Source organism: Serinus canaria, chromosome 3 (assembly GCF_022539315.1).
Source record: "Serinus canaria isolate serCan28SL12 chromosome 3, serCan2020, whole genome shotgun sequence".
Lineage (NCBI taxonomy): Eukaryota > Metazoa > Chordata > Aves > Passeriformes > Fringillidae > Serinus > Serinus canaria.
Window position 1 is genome coordinate 51976225 of NC_066316.1, and position 19218 is coordinate 51995442.

The following is a 19218-nucleotide window of genomic DNA, read 5'->3' on the forward strand; positions in this document are numbered from 1 at the left end:
AAAGCATGTGCTCAAGTCAAAAGTGAATATGTAGTGTGCATCTTTTTGAATATTGGTTTTTCACAGAGTGAGGTTGTTGCACATCCTTAATTTACCTTTGGAGCTCATTAGGCTGGAAGAAGGTAGAATTCAGCTGTTAATCGAACTGTCACTCATGCATGTAAAATGCAGTCTTTTTAACTCATCCATAAATCAGTTAAGCAAAAACAAATTTTAAAAAGGCCATGGGACATATCCTTGGAGTGGACATAGATATATATATATATGTATACATACTACCCATGGATTGCAGGGACCACAGAGGCAGGAGTCAACACAAACAAAGTGAGGTAAGAAGCTACCATAGGAAATTCTGTACATACATTGCTGATGAGCCTCACTGAGCCTTTACACAGAGTGAATTGGGAAATTATCTACTGGAAGAAGAGTGAAAAAGAATAGGCATTTCAACTCTTCATTTACATTTTCCTCACGTGGCAGCAAGGAAAGAGTGGGGATAGTAAACACACTACTTTGATAAGGAATGTGGGTCTTCCCTTGATGGACTGAAGTAACAGGGCAGCCTCTAACACCATCTGAAACCTATTATTTTCCTTTAAATTTCTTTCAGTCTTCACAAGCGTCATTAATCTAACAGAGACGACTTCCAGTCAAGCACAGATCCCCAGGAGCATTCCCTGACTGCAGACAAGTGGGAAAGGAAAGGCCTGTTGCAAAGAGCAGGGCTGAAACCAGTCATGGGGAATTTATGCCCAGCAGCAGGCTGCACCATTTGTCTGCCTCTGCCCTTCTCCCCAGATGAAGGAGCCTTATCTACCTTTGCAGATATCAGAATCAATTAGAAATACCATGGGGGCTGCCCTAAACTATGCTCTGCTGCCTGAGGCTGCTTTCTGCCAAGCTCCCAAGCAAGTCCCTGTAGAAAAAGGCTGTGGGGAATGTGGGGAAGGGAGTGCTGAGGGCCAGGCTCTACCTGTTCTTCCACTCCTTCAGCTGCTGTCAATGCACTGACTTGTTCTGTGTTTGAGATTGCAATCTGTCCCTGCCCCAAAGGTGCTGCCGGCTGTACAAATGTTTTCAGAAATTAACTCCAGAAAAATACACATTATGCAAACATCACCTCTCTTCCCAGATGACACAACACGGAGCACCAAGCATGAACACAAATGGACTAAAGAAAGCACAGAGGCATTGTGGAAAAAACCTCATTTAGTGAAGGGCTTCTCTGTCCTCTTTACAGCCATTAGGACAGTGATAATGCTGAACTGGCTGGTTGGCCACAAAAATTGGATAAATTGAGACACAGAAGAGACAATTGAAAGCAAGGAGACAAACAGCAAAAGTAAGTGAGACAAGAGATGAAAAGCAGAAATGCAAAGTCTAAACTGCAGCTGTAATTCTGCTGGTAACAGTCACATTTAAGAGTAGTTCAGTTTGCTTTCCAGTTTTGGAGAGGAAAAGAGTTTTCTTATAAAAAACCCCAGCCTGTCAGCTGAACTGCTGTGGGTTTTCCCCAGGTATTTTGCGGGACAGGAAAATTATTTTTCTCCAAGCCTAGGAATGCAGAAACATTTCTAAGAAAGGGCAAAATTCTGACAACCCTCCGGTGTTGTGCTAGGACTGTTGGGAGGGGAGAGGAAGGTCACATCAATAAAATCTGTAGCCACAAGTGAAAGGGCTGTGTTTTAGTTGCTGCTGGCTAGGGGTCAGTCCCTGGCACTCTTCAGAGCTCTCCTACTTCCTTAGTCTTTCTCCTTTACTAGCATGACTCTTACAATTAGGCAGGAAAAGGGTAGTTATTGTTGTAGCAATGTTTTTGTAGGTTTGTTTGGCAGCTTTTCTAGCAGGATTTTAGTACAGTTTTGATAACATGCAAGTATACAAAAGAAGGATTTCCACATTGGCCAAAGAAACACTTGTGGCAAGACTACCTATTTTTAACATGGTTTATTCCTAGCACTATTTCAGACACAGTATTTTCTCTCCCATCTGTTGACACAGTTGTTTTGTTTCTCTAAAGACATAGTTGTCTGTCTCTTGGAGAAAAAAAAACGAGCACCAACACCATGAATAGTTGCAGAGAAAAACATGAGACCGAAACCCAATCGAAGAGTGATCTGGTCAAAAGGTAACACTGGCAAAGCATTATGACTGCAATGTACAGCAATTCTTCAGATGCCTCTTAGAATTTACATCAGGTATTTCAAGTGTGACTGTGAATCTTTAAAATTCAGATCCAGTATAATCAACAACTCAGATGGTTTATTGATCTAAGGGGTCTGACTGCAAAGCTGCTGTTGGAGCAATGTACCGGTCTGTTCACGAGGAATGCAGACACAGAGTAAGGTCAAACACTTTCTTTAATAAGGGAAGGGAAATGTAATGAGAGCACCAAAAGGAAAAACATAAACCCCAAAGGCTGATAAAAATGAAACTGGCAAAACAGGATGAAACATTAAGCAATCCTTCTAACACTTGGGTTGCCAGGCTGTTTTCTCTGATTTTTAATGATAATTTTTTTGCCTTGCTGGACTGCTGGAGTTCATGGTCATGATCTGGTAGGCAATCTGAAAACCTTATCTCCTCTCAAAGGCATTTCAGGCAGCTTGAGAGCTGGTAGGTGGGAGCAAATAAAACTGAAGCATGGCTAAGGTAGGACCTCTGCAGATCACTAAAGCACCTCTGTTCTTGTAGAACAGCCTATTTGCTGGAAAAGCTGCAATATGAAAACCTGATATATTAAAGGTCAAGACTCCAATACAGAGCAGACTCATCTGTATTGTGTTTTAATTTCTTTTTATGCTGAGAGGTGCCTAGGGTTCTGAAGAGGTGACAGAAAGATAAATCATGCATGACAAACTGGAACAGAAGACAAGGCTGTATCCAGAATAGGATAGCTCTGCTGGTGCAGCTGTCCGAGCACACTGTACTGACAGTGTTCCCAGCACAGCCCTCGTTCGTACCAGCAAAGTTATGTGATTTGCTGGCACAGCTTTTTCCTGAGGTCCATCTTCCCTCATCCAACACAATAAAAGTGTTTCAGTAATAGTAAAGGTTTGTTCTAAGTGTATCCAAAGTGAGAAGAGCTTTCCTGTGTGCTAGAGATCAAATCAAGGATCATGCCTCTTTATACCTTTGGCCAAGACAGCAGAAACAGCAAAAATCTATAAAACAGGCATGTTCTTCATTTGACTGGAGTAAGAAGTCCTCTGTAAAGGCTTCAATACTGGCTTCTGCCCCCATTGGAAATCTTACCTTCTCATGCACTTCTGCAGAAATGCAGAGATAAAATGTCTCACCACACGTGCCCTTATCAGAAAGGTTATGGTATTTCCACAAGCAAAAGAAGTTTCCAGCACTCCCATGACTGACCCCAGCTCCTGCTCCACCCCCATTCTGTAGAAGGCTCACCCACCTGGCCCTGTCCCCATCAGAGAAGCTGAACCTGGGCTAAGTACTCTTCCTCAGAGCCACAGGAAGGGGGAAGCAGACAGTGGGCCTGATGATGCTGACTGCTGCAGGCACAGCTTTCTCCCAGGATGGAGAAGAGAGGACCATGATGTGCAGAGACATGGGGGAAAATTATGCCAAAGTGCCTGGTACTATGTGGGTAGTTTAAGAAAACAACCAAATTCACCAAGATGATTAAAACAACTGATTTAAGATGTATTTTTAAAATAATTTTATTAGCTTTCAGGAGCCATGTGAAGAGTTGTTTTCCAGGTGTGCTATATGGTATGACCTGCTGGTCACAATCATTTAAGTGATTTAAGATTTTAAGACTGTTATCTGTGATTTTCCTAAGTGACTTTAACAGAAAGCAGAAATTAGGACCAGCAAAGGATCTGGCAGCATACTCATACACGATTTTCAGCCTGTTAAAAGGGCTTACCTGCTTACCTGCCTTTGGTTTGATGATGTCTATAGCTGCAGTCACTGGCCACCCAGTATCATCTAATTTTTTTTCTAAAACATACAAAACTTCCTATTTCTGGAAGGCTGGACTTACTCCAGGCTACTATGGTTTCCATAGACAGGAAGCTTGAAGGTTTGGGATTAAAACAGCAGGAGGTTGAAAAGAAAATTGAGGACCTGGAAATAACAACTGATAGTCCTGACGCAATCATCACTGAGAACACTGCAGCTCTGAAAAATGTAATCAACAGCCTGGAGAATAATCTCAGATAAAAGGCTAGGTTTTGGAGGCCAGTGGAAAGCTCCTGCAAGGACACTTACAAGACAGGTTCTGGTATATTTTTCCATAAGAGTTTCAAGACTTTTTCCTCAGCGTCATGTAGGAAAACATGATACAAAAGCTCGTAGCTATCCAAGCTCTCCTGGCACGTCTCATTTAAAGGAAAATGTTGTTGGCTAAGAGCTATGACAGCACATCTTGCTCCAGCATTGGAGTTGAAGGTCCTTCTGTCCCTACTTGTTCCATGCTGGGTGAAGGCTCACATTTCTACCTCATTCACTGTGAGCCCTCACTGACCTTCAGCCAAAGCCAACCCAGATGGCTTCGCCTGGAGTAAGAAGCAGAGCACTTCCACAGCTCTTCTGATAAGGAGGGTGGTGGGGTAGTAATCTCCAGCCTGTAAGCAATGATGATCCATGGGCAGAGGGTCATCTTTAACCTGTGCAGTCCCTTGCAATTCCTGTCCACTGTTGAGATCTGAAGCACAGATGAAGAGTTATGGAAAAGGCAAGATGGAAAGTTTAACTTGCTGCATCACTAAAGTAATAGCTGAAGAAATAAGCTTACCAGACACACTACTGAACTTAAAGCCCCAAATAGGAATTATCTATGATGTGGTACTTGACAGGAGACTCATTTCTTCAGGGCAGACACACAGGTTTTAGCCTGAATTTTCAGAGCTCATGAATGTTGTTGTAGACAAAGTACCCTTCTTGAATATAATTTTGTGATAGTCAAGACAAGAAAGAATAAAATGCAGACTCCAAATAGTGTACTAAACTCATCCCTCTCTAAATTGCCTATTTTTACTATGCCCAGAAAACTCATTAAAAAGCAATATATTTTAAGAAAAAAAATACTGACCTTTGGAACACAAATGATAATGCAGGTGAGCAGAGCCTCCATTGAATTTGATGCCAAAGCTATGTTCCAGCTCAAACAGATACCATAAGACTAAATGGCAGAAAGAGACTGCCTGGCTTAAAGAGATTGGCAGGGATTAGCTAAACCTGGTTTCTGAGGATGTTTCATATTAACATGTGGTATCTTCAAGACCTGGTTGCCCCAGGAAACAGAGAAATAGAAAAACAGGTTTTTAGGCTACCTTTGCTTTCTCTGCTGCATTCAGCTGAGCTTTGGTGCAGCTGCAAGCAAAGACTAAGGAGTATAAGGTGGCAATTTCACCAAGACTCATACCCTTAAACCCTCAAGGTTTGATTTTATGTAAGGCTCCAGCTCAGAAATTAGTAAAATCAGAAAAATGGTGAGAGGCCACTCTGACTGTAGAAGCTCCAACCAAGGAAAAACTGCCCCAGGAAAGGAGACAAGAAAAATATACAGGACTCAAAAAATGCTTTTGGATAACAGAATCAACACATAAGGCCCAAAAAATTGTTTCTACCAGGAAAACATAATGCCAGTACTCAGAAACATAAGAAATCGAGTTAAAGGCTTCTCACAAAGAATAAAAGACACAACAAACCATAGTGATCACTCAGAAATTCAGATACAATGAATGGTTAAGGAAAGTGATAAGGTAGGGAAAAAAAGGACAAAACAGATCCCTACTGACCTTAGGACACTGCTCACCTCTTCTCTAAGGATTGCTTGCCAATACATCAATCTTACAGCAGTTTCAAATGTGATTAAAAGAGAATAAGTAAATGGAGTCAGAATTAACTTTGCTGGGGCTACTTCATTTCTTTCATTCTGAAAAGTCAAAGAAATTCTTAAGTTGAACAGCAGATGTAGGTTTTGGCACCTATGTTCCAATGCTTTTCATACCATTTCATAACAGCTAGTCCTGGCAATGAGCAATGAAGTCCTCAGTGAGTTTGCAGATCATCACAGCAACATGATTGGAAAACTTGATCCAAATATCGTAAAAGTCAGTGGAACCTGGATTGAGACCAAAGAGAAATGCTCTTTCGTGCCAGGTGTGATTAACTATACATCATGTTGCTCCTGTGGATGAAAGTCAATCTTTGCCCATGCACCAATTTTAATTAACACCAGAGCCTGCTTTTAGTGTCATGAAAGAAAACATAACCCAACATAGAGGAACTGTGTCTTCAATTAAAAATGCCACTGACTACAGTCACTGCTGGCTCAGACAATCACACCATTACTTAAGGGTATGCACATCCATACAAACACACACAGTTTACTGATCTCTAAGTCCTCTAAACCCTTCCCTGGAAACCTGCACCACGACAGTGATTTGTAGCAGGACAGATGTAGCTCATGTGGTCTTGGGAACACAGATTGTATCTCACCTCCTGTGTGAGATTATTCTCTAAAATGCTAGACATTTCCTATCTTTAAAGTACAGAGAAATCCATGGGAAAAAAAAAAGTATAATTCTAAGGAAAAAACCCAAATGCTTTAAATGTAGCCTAAATACTTATAATATATTCTTTTTAATACCAATTAACAGAGATTATCCACAAACACACTGTATTATGTATTGTAATACATAACTTATGTAATAATTATTTGGCATTTTACATCTGCAATAAATGCAAAGTAATATTGGTCACATTTTTATCTTACATGCAGAAAGCTTTTTTGTCAATAGGGCTATAATAATTCACATACCAACTAGAAGAACAAGTCAGTCTGACAAGAGCTGAACCGAAAAGAACAAAAATCACAGAAACATTTAGGATGGAAGCCACCTCTAAAGCCACCTAGGGTCATCCTAGTCACCTATAATAGTCACTTACCCAGTCTAGCTGTGACTGACCCCACACCCTCCCATGGCAGTTTGCTCCACTGACCTAAATGTTGTATAGTAGTAACCCCTTTCCAATATTGAACAGTCTAGAGAGTAAAGTACTCCCTGCTGTAATTTAACCACAGTATTTCACCCCAATTTCTCTTCAGCAACATATGAAAAGAGCATGTCCTATTCATTCCAGCCCTTGCAGATACATATGTGCACCCAAAGTTCTCACTTAGGCTGTCTCCAGACCCAATGTACCTAGATTTCTTCTCTCAAACACGCTTTCAGCTTGACTTTGGGTTTGCCATCTTCCTGAAGAGTCCTGTGAACTCAAGTTGCCCTTTGGCTCTTTGATTTTGTGGACTGAAGAGGATTTTAAATATTTGCACCAAGTCTAGTTAGGAATTTAATTTATGAGGCTTGAAGTTTAAAATATGTCATTACACAACTCCCTGCTTTCTAGTGGCATTTGTTCTTTCAAATTTAATATTGCTCTCCCAAGAGATACCTCAAGAAAATCCCACATACAAGATCAATACTCATATTAATTAAATAGCTGGAATTTAATACTGATTTTCTTCAGCATGTGTCCTGTAATTCCAGAGAACTTCCACCCAAACACCAACCAAGAGTGTTACCTCCCTCCATAAACTTATGTCACCCCCATTAGGGGTTGCTCAGAATGAAGCCACATCAGCACCAAGATTACCTGAACATTTGCAGAGAACGTCTGGAGGCTGTTGAGGCCATACTAAATTCCAGTAGCAGGAACTTAAAAACTACTTCTGATATGCCTGATCTGGAATCATGGCCCATATATTTTGATTTTTAAGTAACACCCTTCACCTGATCTATGTGACACACCGGTGCTCCCAACTCAGAGGAGGTCCAGGAGCACAGGAGAAGCTGGTGACCTCCTCGTGCTTACAGAGAGTCTTTGACCGAGCTGCCTGGAGCCACTCGCTGTGTGTGCAAGGCACGTGCCACCAGACACCCACCTGTCCCACCTCTGCCAGTGCCTAACACAGATCCCTCTGAGTGATGTCTGAGCATCCCAGAAGGACAGACTGGGGTGGTCAAGCTCTCCATCTGTGACAGAACACCTGTGCTGGTTTTGATACCTGAGAAAATGCAATTTCCCCAACTGTGGATTTAAAAATCAGCATTCATTTGGCGTGTCGTTGTATCACATATCTGGGACTTAAAATCAATTATCTGCCTGTAGCATAAAACAAGTCCATTTTCTCAATGAAAATACATGCCTAAAGTGCTAAAGACACACGAAGAAGGACTTATTTTCCTCTGTTCAGACACAAAAATTGGCTGAGTACATCTGAACAGCTCTGCTCCACTGTTACTTCAAAGGGCTGCAACATAAGACTCATCCAACTTGTTTTCAGAATCAACATGTGGAAGGTCTGGGTTTTCTAGTTTTTCACTGTTTCAACAAAGAGAGGACACCAGTGCTGGGACTGCCTTTGCCTAGTGCCAGTATGAGAAGCTGAAAACGGATTACAATAGCATGGCACAAGGAATTTCTATATTAAGGAAAGAGCTGTAAACTCTGATACAAACAGACAAGCATTACGTTTTCCAGCATGCAGCTCAGAAGACAGGCTTATTGACCATAAAATGAATTATATAACCCAACTTGTATTATGTCATCTGAGACCTTGGTTAGGCCACTATTTTTGAGATATATATTTTTATATATATATATATCATATATATAATTATTTCCCCCAGAAAACTGTCAAGTTCCATTCCTTATATAACACTGCTGCAGTGATAACCTGAAGCATAATGACTGTGCTCATTATAGGGTTATTATGAGTTCTGAGATGAAGAGCTGTCAATAATTTAATTTTCTCCATATAAGGTAAAACACTGTCTGTTGAAAAGGGAATCCCAGTTATATCTGCTTGAAACATTAATTCCAGTAATAAACAGGTTAAGAGCAGTAACCACAGGTCTCCCTCCAGCAAGACATGCAAGCCTGTAACTCAGGGGGTGTGTGGGACAAGGAAAAGGGATGCTGCAACCTCAGCTGCTGGACCTGGCCTTAGAGTACAATCCTCTTCATCCTTGTGCTGAAGAAGATGGTACTCAATCCTGCAGTGCTTATGGCCAAACAGACTCAATGTTTTTTGTATAAAACATGCAATACCTATACAAAGTAAATCTTCTGATAGTTCAGTCTAGCCCTTTTTTGGTCATTTTTGCTGTCAATTCAGTTCAGCCTATTAAAGACTGTGAAAAAAATGGTCTTCAGTGGGGATTTATATTCCAATCACATAATCTCAATTTGTTTCAGAAAAAGAGCTATTGACCTGGTTCTTCAGTTTTCAGGTAAGTGAGGTCCAGCTTTCAGATGCTGCCCTTATGTTGTGATTAGGTTTTCCAACGACTTCCTATTTAATATATTGCAAGATAAACTGATACTGTGCACTTAGGTTCCAAATGTGTTAAATCAATTTGATAATGACAGGGCATGTAGGTAAGTCTCTACCTGTCCATTTATACAGCAGGGGGTGTTTTGGTCATCTTTTCTTTTAAAGACCTGTGATCTAAAGGCCTTTTAAAGGCCCCATCTCTAGTGAACCAGCTTTTGTGGCTACAAGTTCTTGCAGTAAAAAAGCATAGGTGTTGCTTTCCAAGGATTCCACTGTATCCCCTACCATCAACATCCAATTGAGTTGCAAAGCATACTTTGGATTCTGTCAAACCCCTTACTGGGGCTTGTCCTGCTTTGTAACTGATGTTTGGTATTGGTATTCCCAAGAACCAGCTGGGCTTTGTTCAGTGCAGGCCAATGGATCAGCAGGAGATCATGGACTGCTGCAGTGCTCACAGCAGCTGCCTCTGCCTGCTCAGTCTCTCTCTTCCCTAAAGCCTGCAGTGTGCTTCAGTGCAGCCAGGGCTCAGGGCCTGGGCTGATGGATTAAACCCCCTGCTATCTAAAAGAGAGGTTTCAATGACTGATGTTCAGGTGTAAAGGTCACTGAGGATGAAATTAAAATCTTGGGAACAACATGGAATGCAGGCAAGTTTATTTCAGTGTGTGTGTTTCCAGAGTTTTTAATTTTTTAACAACTCTTAGCAAATGAGAAGAAATCCTGACTTTAGGGCTTCTGCTCCATGTAGTTCATCTCCCTGCTCCAGGCAGTTCATCTAATGCAGCAAAGTACAAACCAGCCATAGTGAGACAGCCCGGTTTCACAAGCTCACTAATAAAATGCACTTCCATTTCTTAGGCTCAGCCCACAGTCTGCCACCTTACAGAGCCTCCTCCTGACCCCAGCCCCGCAGGGTGAGCCAGCATTTCATGCCCTCCACTGTCAGACAAGTGACACCAATTTGCAGCTGGAGGTGAGAGAACAGCTGCAAAGAAAGTACAAACCTTGTCACGTCCACGCTGTCCCTACATATCCCTGCCCTCTCCTAGTGGCACTCACAGCCTGCCTGCCCTTTTGGGCTCAGCCCCTACTTCCAGTGTCCCCCAAGGCACTGGGACGAGGACAGGCTCCACTCTCACTGCCCTGAGATGCTGAGGAGTGACGACCAAGAGTCTGCTCCTGCACAATCCTCCCCAAACCATAACTCTAAATGTATCTTCAATTCTACTCGTGTATTTATAGGCCCTTGCATGGGGACAAATTATGCTTTCAAAAATATTACAGGAAAATGCTGCAAGTGGTTGTCATAAAAAAACCCCATCATAATTTCATTAAAAATTAACAAAAAGAAAGCATTAGTGTTGTCCTGCCAACTGGGGGTTGAGGGGTATCTCACATTATTAAATTGAGAAGGCCAGCAATGGAAAGCCTTTTTAGATTGGTGTTTCCATTCCTTCCTCTTTTGCTTGGATCAAAAGTCCTGCATAATTAATACTGTAGTACTTAATAAATGCTTATGAACCTACTACCTCTCTGCTTTTTCCATTTAATTAGGTGATTGACTTCAGGCATACTATAAATTATAATGACAATTTAATTACTTTTTTAATGTGCACACTTAAAAGATTTATAAACAGAAATAGGGTAATACAGTGCACTCAGAATTAGAAATACCATGAACTGGAGAACAGCACAAAGTAATGACATCTAAAGTATCTCCTCAGTGGCTAAGCAGCTGCATTGACTGGGAGGTAGGGTATTTAAAGTGTCTGGTACAAGTACAGAAAACTGCATATTTCTGTCCAGATGCCCACCTAAACAGCTTTTAACTTTTCCTTTCCAGCATTTGCACATCCCACTTGACTTCATGGCAGAAACATAAAGGAGTTCCAAGGACAAGCCAGGCCTGTGTACTGCAGTGTCTCTTAGGTCAAGCATTCACAAGAAGTGGAAGACTCCTTCTCTTCTTTTAAACAAATCATAAAACTTCTGCATCACTTCATCATAACACAGTCATTGTTAAAATTTGCAGGGGGCCAAAATCTCTTACAATATTCCAGCTGACACAGGCAAACTGCCAAAGAGCATGGATTCCATCATCTCATGAACAGACCCTTCCTAGTCAGTAGGCAGAAATGTCTGAGAAAATTTCCCACCACATCCTACAAGAATCCAAGTTAACTCTTTTGATATTGTTGTTATGCCATCTAGGACTCATTCTCCTGTCACTTACAGGAATGTAAAAGCTAAGAAGATTGCCTATATAACAAATCAAGAAAGAAACAGATCCTTCAAACTAGTGCTCAAAAAAAATTGCTAAACTAAAAATTATGTTTTTAAATTTAAATAGTTTAAGGTGATAAAAGATCAGTTAACCTACTAAGTTAGCCTACCTAAATGTCCAGACATTCCCAAGCCCTGGTTGGTCATTACAAAGAAAGCTTTATTTTCTACAAGTTACCTATCACCAACAGAGAGAGATGATAGCATTTGTTTTAAATCATGCAGTATGCTACAATGGTGAAAATTTCTCATGTAAAAAAGTCATTAAAATTTGGTCTAGAGGAGACGCTTTCCCATCTGGGAGCTGAATCTGGTCTGGTGTGACTATTCCTGTCTGTTAATTTAGCAGTACAAAGTATAACTCTACATACTTAGCATACTTACTGGGAATGCTGGCATCTCTGTAACCAGAAATGCTTACAGAGAGGGAAAAAAAAAAAAAAAAAGACTGGGCAATTCACAGTGTGCTAGAAAAATTATGGACAATTCCACTTTTTAAGCATCATCTATCAACAGTGTTGAATAGTCAAAAGGGGAATAAATTTGAATGCATTGCCAAGGCAAATGCTGTGAAAATTGTATCTGCTTCTCCTTTTCAATACAGACAAAAAAATATCCCAGACGCTCATCTCATTTGCGCCCAGTAGAAGCTGAGTGGAAAGCAGATCAATCCCACAGCTTCACTGTGGCTGCCTGTCCACCTTGGCCAGCACAGAGCAGGACCAGAAAAGGTGCAGGTAAAAGGAAAAACACCAGGAGGCTGAGCAGTGTGGTGAATCACAGGGAGCTGCTTTGTCTGCAGCTTCCGTTCTCTGAGGAACTGTGCAGGGCTGAAACAATGGCTCTCCTATGGAGCTGCATCTCATCTACCTCATCTGCAGCCAGTGATGAATGATGGGTCAAGAGGGCAGCAGACTTTGGGTGCACAACCCTTAAATACTTTATCAAAGATGGCAAAAGGCCATGAGCTTCAATAACACAGCAAATACTTCCTTTTGCTGTATAGCAAATTCCTTCCTCTCTGCTGGCTCAATCTGAAGCTTTTTGGTTCACAGCTCAGAGTGTGTGCAAGTTTTACATTCACAAAACATACACGTAAAAAAGCTTCAGTTTTATTACTGAGACCATTCAACTGTAAACATTCTCACAGAAATGGAAAGTCAGTCCTATCTGTGCTGAAATCCTATGCTTTCAAAAATACCTAATTCTAGGGATTTGTGGGGCTTATAGACAATAAAAGAAGGCACATTTTACTTATTTTTAAAAGGGAAACTGAACAGCAAGAATTGAAAAAATTCTAAAACTGTAACTCATCCAAACTTTTCATGCTGGGGTTTCCTGAAAGAAAAATATACTGATTTGATAGAAATTAAAAGTTCAATAAAATATAATTTTTTCCCTGGTTTAAATGAAGATAAATGAAAATAATAGGCCTTGTGATATAACAAGATACTTCAATACTAAAGTTTGAGAGTATTTTGCTACTCGATGAGTATGGAATACCTTCATGATATAAAAATAAGCAAAATAAAACTGAAGCAACATTTTAAATGTTCTGAAGTAAGATGTCTTACTGCTTAAGAGTTGTCAAGGTTTTGTCCCAGTTAGCCAAGAGGTAAAGTATTTCAGAACCTACTGCCATCTCAATTTTCTTTCAACCACTTTTGTCTTCTGTTCCTCCTTAGCTGTTTCATTGTTTTTTTATTCCTCTAGATATCTTTAAAATTTCATCTAACTGCTCTGAATTTGACAACAAAACTCAATGTTCCAACAGGACAGAAAGCTGTGGGCTCATGTTTGGTTTCTAAAGGAAGTGGCAGAAAGCAATCTTGGAAAAAAACTCCAAATCAGCTGTGATCATTTCAGCTCCCTTATGAAAAGCATCAACAACAGAAGAAACCCACGTGGGTGCCCACCCAGCACCAAAAGCCAAGGTAACCCTGTAACTTTGAGATCATTGTTTAATGGCAACAACACTTAGTACTGGATCATAACTTCCCATTTTGGAGGCTTTGAGGAGTTGGTTGACACCAAAACACCGATGTGAGCAGTGCCACATGGGCAGTGAGAGCTGTGCCATCCCACCACCCGTCCTGCAGCAGCACGGGAAACCTGAGCCTTTCATCTCCAGACACGTTAGGGCAGAAGAAATGGGGACTTTCCCTCCCAAAGATCTCACATCCTTTTACACTACTGCAATGGATTTGCATAATTTCAATCAAACAATGTATTACAAATCTCACCAAAGATTTTGAATTTAAGCATTTCAGAACTGAGCAAAATAAATGGTCCTTATGCTCAGAAAATGGAAGGTCTTGGAGGGGAGGTATCTCAACTTCCTTGTAGCCCTGCTGAACCAATTACAAGCAGGCCTGACATCTCTACTTGAGTCAAGTAAAAATTTCAGATTAAAAAATGAATTATTTTAATTGATAGCCATAATGTGTACTGAAAAGCTTCTAAAACAGTAATAGCTTTTACACAACCACTGCCACCCAGAAAGCAAATCAGCACAGAAGTAACTCACCCTCTGAGTATTTTCATTCCTTTTTCAGAGTGTGAAACTAAGATTGCCACCAAACTGCATCACCTTTTTAATGCATTTTCCATCCAAACTGAGAGGCACTTGAGGAGCCCCAGTGATGTCCCAGAGAAAACACATTCAGTATAGTTTCTTTGCTACACCCACCTTCAGTTCATGGCCCAGCACTCTGCTCCCATTTAGTCATCCAGGTGAGGAGAAGCTGACAGCTGGGGGAGGGAAGAGATTGGGAGCCATATGGAGCTACAGTCAATTTTTGGTATGTATTTGTGAATAGATACAAAAGAGATAAATGCTGGCATGCATAAATTCATATTTTATCAATACATATTTTGGTACTTATTGTCAGAGTAATTTTTTCCAAAATCAGCTTTTAAAAATGAAAAGCAATTTAAAGAAAATTCCAATCCCGACTTATTTCTTGCCACAAATCCAGGATCCCAATGGCATGAAGCAGGAGGCAGAATCCCACTCAACAGGGCTTACCTCATGATGCCAAAAGGGACAGTGATGCAAATAACCAAGAACCCAAGAGAGAGATTCTCTAGGTCACTGCCCAAGACAAGCTCCCCAGGAAAGGGGATGCTCGAGCAGGGGTGGGCACAAGGAGGCACTGAGGGTCCACATCCAAGCTGCTCACACAGAGGGCAAGGACAGCTGATGGTTTTGCATGCAGCATCTTGTAACAAAGGTTATCAAAATTACCAGATTCACTAGATTGGCTGCCTGTAATTGCTGCACCTACAAATGTTCAGTTTCACTTCTCAGTCTTATTCAAATAATCCAGCCCCCATGGGCCTGCAAACCTGAGCTGCAAGTCTGAATACGGACGGGGATTTATTAAAAGACTGCTGGTTCATCTGACCATGACAGAATGCTAAAAAATGAAAAAGTAATGAAACACACAGAACATTTCTGAGCCCCAGATTATGTTTGGCCTGGATCCAGTGGACACGTTTGATATCCACTGGCTGTCCTATTACAGACTGTTATCTCCCCAAACTTTGATCTAAGGCCACTGCAGGAGCAGAGGAGCAAAAGTATCTGTGAGAGTCACTTATTCCATTAGTCAGAAATCAAAAATCAAAAGAGCCACTTGAAACACTAACAGAATGCAAAAATTCATCACTTCCTTCAGAGAAGGCCAAAAGACCTTATTCATAATTGTTGATTGGAACATGTGCCATGGCAGAAAATTTCTGGACTCTATTACCAGCTCTTAAATAGTTCTGTGGCTGGACTCCAGCAAATGGTTTGAATTTTTTATGCTTTTTCAAAATCGTAATAAAAAACACATACCCACCTCACAGAACAGAGGCTTCATCAATGTTCCTAACTCACTCTCAGCTTCTTAAGTAGACAGTCCTGCAAAAGTGCAGAGCACCATTATTTAGATTTTATTTGTTTTTTGTTTTTTAATAATCCTGTCTATTACTTTGTTGGTTTTTTAATAAGTATTTTTCAGGTAGGAACAATTTTGGATGCAAAATCAGCATCTCTGCCTGGAGACTAGCCTCAGGCTTCAGCCTCATGCATATGTGTACATCATATTCCTACACCTTCCACAAAACAAAAAGTGAGTCTGTGAAAAGGTCAGTAGGACACAAGCCAAGCAATGTACATCTAAATCTGAATGCAGAACAAACAAAAAAAAAGGGGTATTTTTAAGAACAAAACTCTGTCCTAAGAACTTAGCTTCTTCATCACACAATCTGGGTGCAATGTGTAAAAAAAGGCTTTCTGAGGCACTGTGGTGTCTTCTGAATCACTGCCATTACCCGAGAAAACCCCAGGAAGTGGTTTGGATGAGAAGCTGGACCCAGCTTGCGTAGGTATCAGCTGATGTCAGAATACACACAGCACAAAGCCCTAACAATATGGACATTGTGAAACCAGGAATAACCTTCTCTTATCTCCTGCAGTTGGGGAAATCATTTCTAACCCAGTGACTACAGAGCTTAGCAATAAGTCAAACAGTTAATTATTCACTATGCTTCCTAATTAATCTCCATTTCAGGCCAAATCTTTGTATGCCCATAAAAACACGAAGATCTCCAGTGAGGGAAACAACAGCATGAGCTTTTGGACCTCCTTCTGCAAAGCAATTCGTTTTTCCATAAACAGTTACTATTAAGCAAGGACAAAGCAACAAACCAGACAGCCATCTGTGTAAACCAATTTAAAAGGATGGTGACCTCATAACATTTTTCAAACTAATGCTCTCCATTTAACTTCTGCCACCCCGTCCTGCCCCAGCAGATGCTGGGTTCGAGCAGGTCCTCGGGTGAGCGCGGAGCTTTCGCTTTAGGGAAAGCTGGTGCTTTAAAGCCACAGTGATTTCAAACCCCTGAAAAGAGCATGTCAATGAAAATACCTTGGCATATATGGAAGCAGGGTAACCTTAGTGGCTGCCCACGCTCCCAGAGGGTGTTGCCACAAAGGTCTGTGCTATGTTTGCCAGCTGAGCTTCCTAGAGGTATGAGGTCAAGCGAGCACAAAGGTTCAGGCCACTGATGGTAACACAATCCCTGCTGAACTGTGTTCTTTCTTACGACCCAGAGAGAAGCCAGAACAAGCACAGATGGCAACCACATTAGAAAAGAAGGCAAACTTGTTAGCCTTAGAGCAAAACTTATGGATCCACATACAGCACGGCTATCCTGTGTGTGCCTAGGATGGCCACAGCATCCCCAGCTCATTCTGCCTATTTAGATTTGAATCCAATGAAGTGTCAGGCAAAATATGCAAAATAAAATACCAAGTAGAACACCTACAAAGAAGTGGAAGTAATAAACACCCAAGGACGTGTCTTGCACAAGGTCACTTGCAGAACTGTCCTTTATTCCATTTACTAAAGTCAGGCACAGCCACACAAGAGCTGAGAGCAGAGTGCATCAGATGATGGTGACATCAGACCATTGGTAGCACAACAGAAGGAAGTGCACAAACTCATTTACAAGGGCATGTGGACTGCAAACATTTCAGCATCAAAGAAGGTAACTGAAAAAACGTATATTCTGTATAGTCTCTTTATATTTCCAAACATCAGAACAACATAAGAGCATATAAACTGTATTTCAAGTGGTGGAAGAAGTGTGTGCTTCTCCGTTATATAAAGATGATGTTTCTAATCTACGTAATGCACACACGGTTAAAATTACTTTCCACAATGCCAAGGCTTGTTACATGGACTCTTTTTTCTTTAACCTGCATTTTCAAAGAGTCATTACTTTACTGCCACAGCGCCTGATGTTTGTGTGCCTGGTATTTGTGTTTGCTTTAAAATAATGGCTGTGAGGTGAAGGTAACTTGCCCTTCTGACCCAGTGCGTAATTGTATGACTGTTTGTGCAGTAATAACCCATGGTACACATAAAGTGACAGTTCTCTAATTGGCAATTGCTGAACACAAGGGCACCCTCTGCAAACACAGTGGCTTTTTTCATAGGCAACCTCTTTAATTATTTCACTCTTCTAACACAGAATCTCCTTTCTGTCATTAGAGAAGAACAAAACGTTCCTGACCACAGCCACAGTAATACTATATATTTCTTAATACGTATCACTGAATACTATTAAAGTTTAGCCTTAAAAGACAGAGTAGTATTAACAGCTGTCCTGGGAATTTGTTCCAGAAAATGGAACACTTCTGACCTTTGAGTCTATGTTTCAGTGCCTTTTTGAGATGCTTCAGAACAAAAGTTCAAGTGGCATCTCCTTTCAGTTTGTCTCATCTTGTTGCATGTTAAAAGTAAGGACAGAAATCCAAGAGAAGCCTGGCTGGTGCTGATTTCCCTTGCCTTCAGTTCTGCCATGTCAGCTGATGCTGGCACATGCAGCATATTTCTCTGCTTCCCTTGGTTTTGTCTTTCCTTGGTCGCTGCTGTGAGTCCCTACCCAGCCATCTCCACAGCTCTCCTGTCACTGCCATGTTACGTAAAAACTCAGAAATGGCTTAGGAAACATTTAAATCTGTGCTATCTTGGCAAGCAGCTAATCCTTGAAGCAAATGCTACTTACACAACAGAGTGCCTGCATTTCCTACCCTGTCTTGGAGATGTCATGCCTCATCTCCTAAGGCTGGAAGAAATGCGCAGAGCTTCATAAAATAGCTCTGACTTTCCATTTCTACTATATAAGCATCTTGTTATCTGTTTTTATAGGGAGGGAAAATGGGAAAGGGAATTCCTGGAAGAGATTGTCAGACTGGCTTTTGATATCTGTTAAACAGCTGAAGCATTAATTTTTTGGCGGCACTGTTAAAAGCCTATGAGAGCTTCCTGACTGAAGTGGAGGAAATAGTACATTTAGTTCAACTACAAGCTGTACTTTTTAAAAAATCCATATGAAAACAGACTCATTATTCATTTTTTTGTTAATATGTGGTTTTGCCCTCCAGTTTCAGTAATATTTTTTGTAAGACCTGGCAGTCTCAAAAAAGAACTGTAACTGAGAGCTAATGTTTTAATAAACTCTTGTTTATACTATAGTCAAACCAGAACAAACAAAATACAGCTCCAAATGACATTTTTATAGGAAGTCAAGAAAAAGATTCATGTGTCTGAATATTTTAGTTACAGTGTGGTAGGCATGACTATTATTTCCTGTAAAGCCAAATTGTATCTTTAAGGAACTGGAAGAAGGCTACCATGGGAATAGAGCATGGATATGACTTGGGCCTCTAAAGAGCAGCTGGATAAAAATACCTTAGAATTTAATGCAAAACTCCCATCAAGTATTCCGAGAATTTTACAATGGAGCAATGGCAAGATATGGCCATGAGAAATGTTTGGAGTCTTCAAAATACCACCATGCTGGATTACTGCACATGCTGCCCTCTGTGGTAAAACTGATGAAAAATTTCACCAAGAAGGTTTGCAGTGACATAGGCAAAAAAATGACCATTTTAAAAAAGTGATCTTAGAATCCCAGAAATTAGATCAAAAATGAAATGATCAAGTCTATTAGATCATATTGTATCTAAGAAAGAAAAATCTATACAGTATATTTTTCAGCATTTTGTCCAGTTCACTTTTTAGTTGCTCAGACTAATCAGGTCCTCTAGTTTCTATCAAGAG

At 40.7% G+C, this 19218-nt stretch overlaps 1 protein-coding gene across 15 annotated transcripts in view; it reads right to left on the reverse strand.

The window, feature by feature from the left end:
* The window catches only part of HIVEP2 (HIVEP zinc finger 2), a 137047-nt gene that overhangs the window by 59715 nt on the left and 58114 nt on the right, over window positions 1-19218 (reverse strand). For 7 of the 15 annotated variants that reach the window (XM_050973178.1, XM_050973174.1, XM_050973179.1 and 4 more), the window contains one exon: window positions 15445-15506. The exons of 6 other annotated variants lie outside the window; for them this stretch is intronic. The gene's annotated coding sequence lies outside the window, so the exon portion shown is untranslated. Of the gene's footprint in view, window positions 1-14288; window positions 14351-15444; window positions 15507-19218 lie in introns of all 15 variants that reach the window. 2 more of the 15 variants (XM_050973177.1, XM_050973176.1) reach the window with 1 other exon arrangement.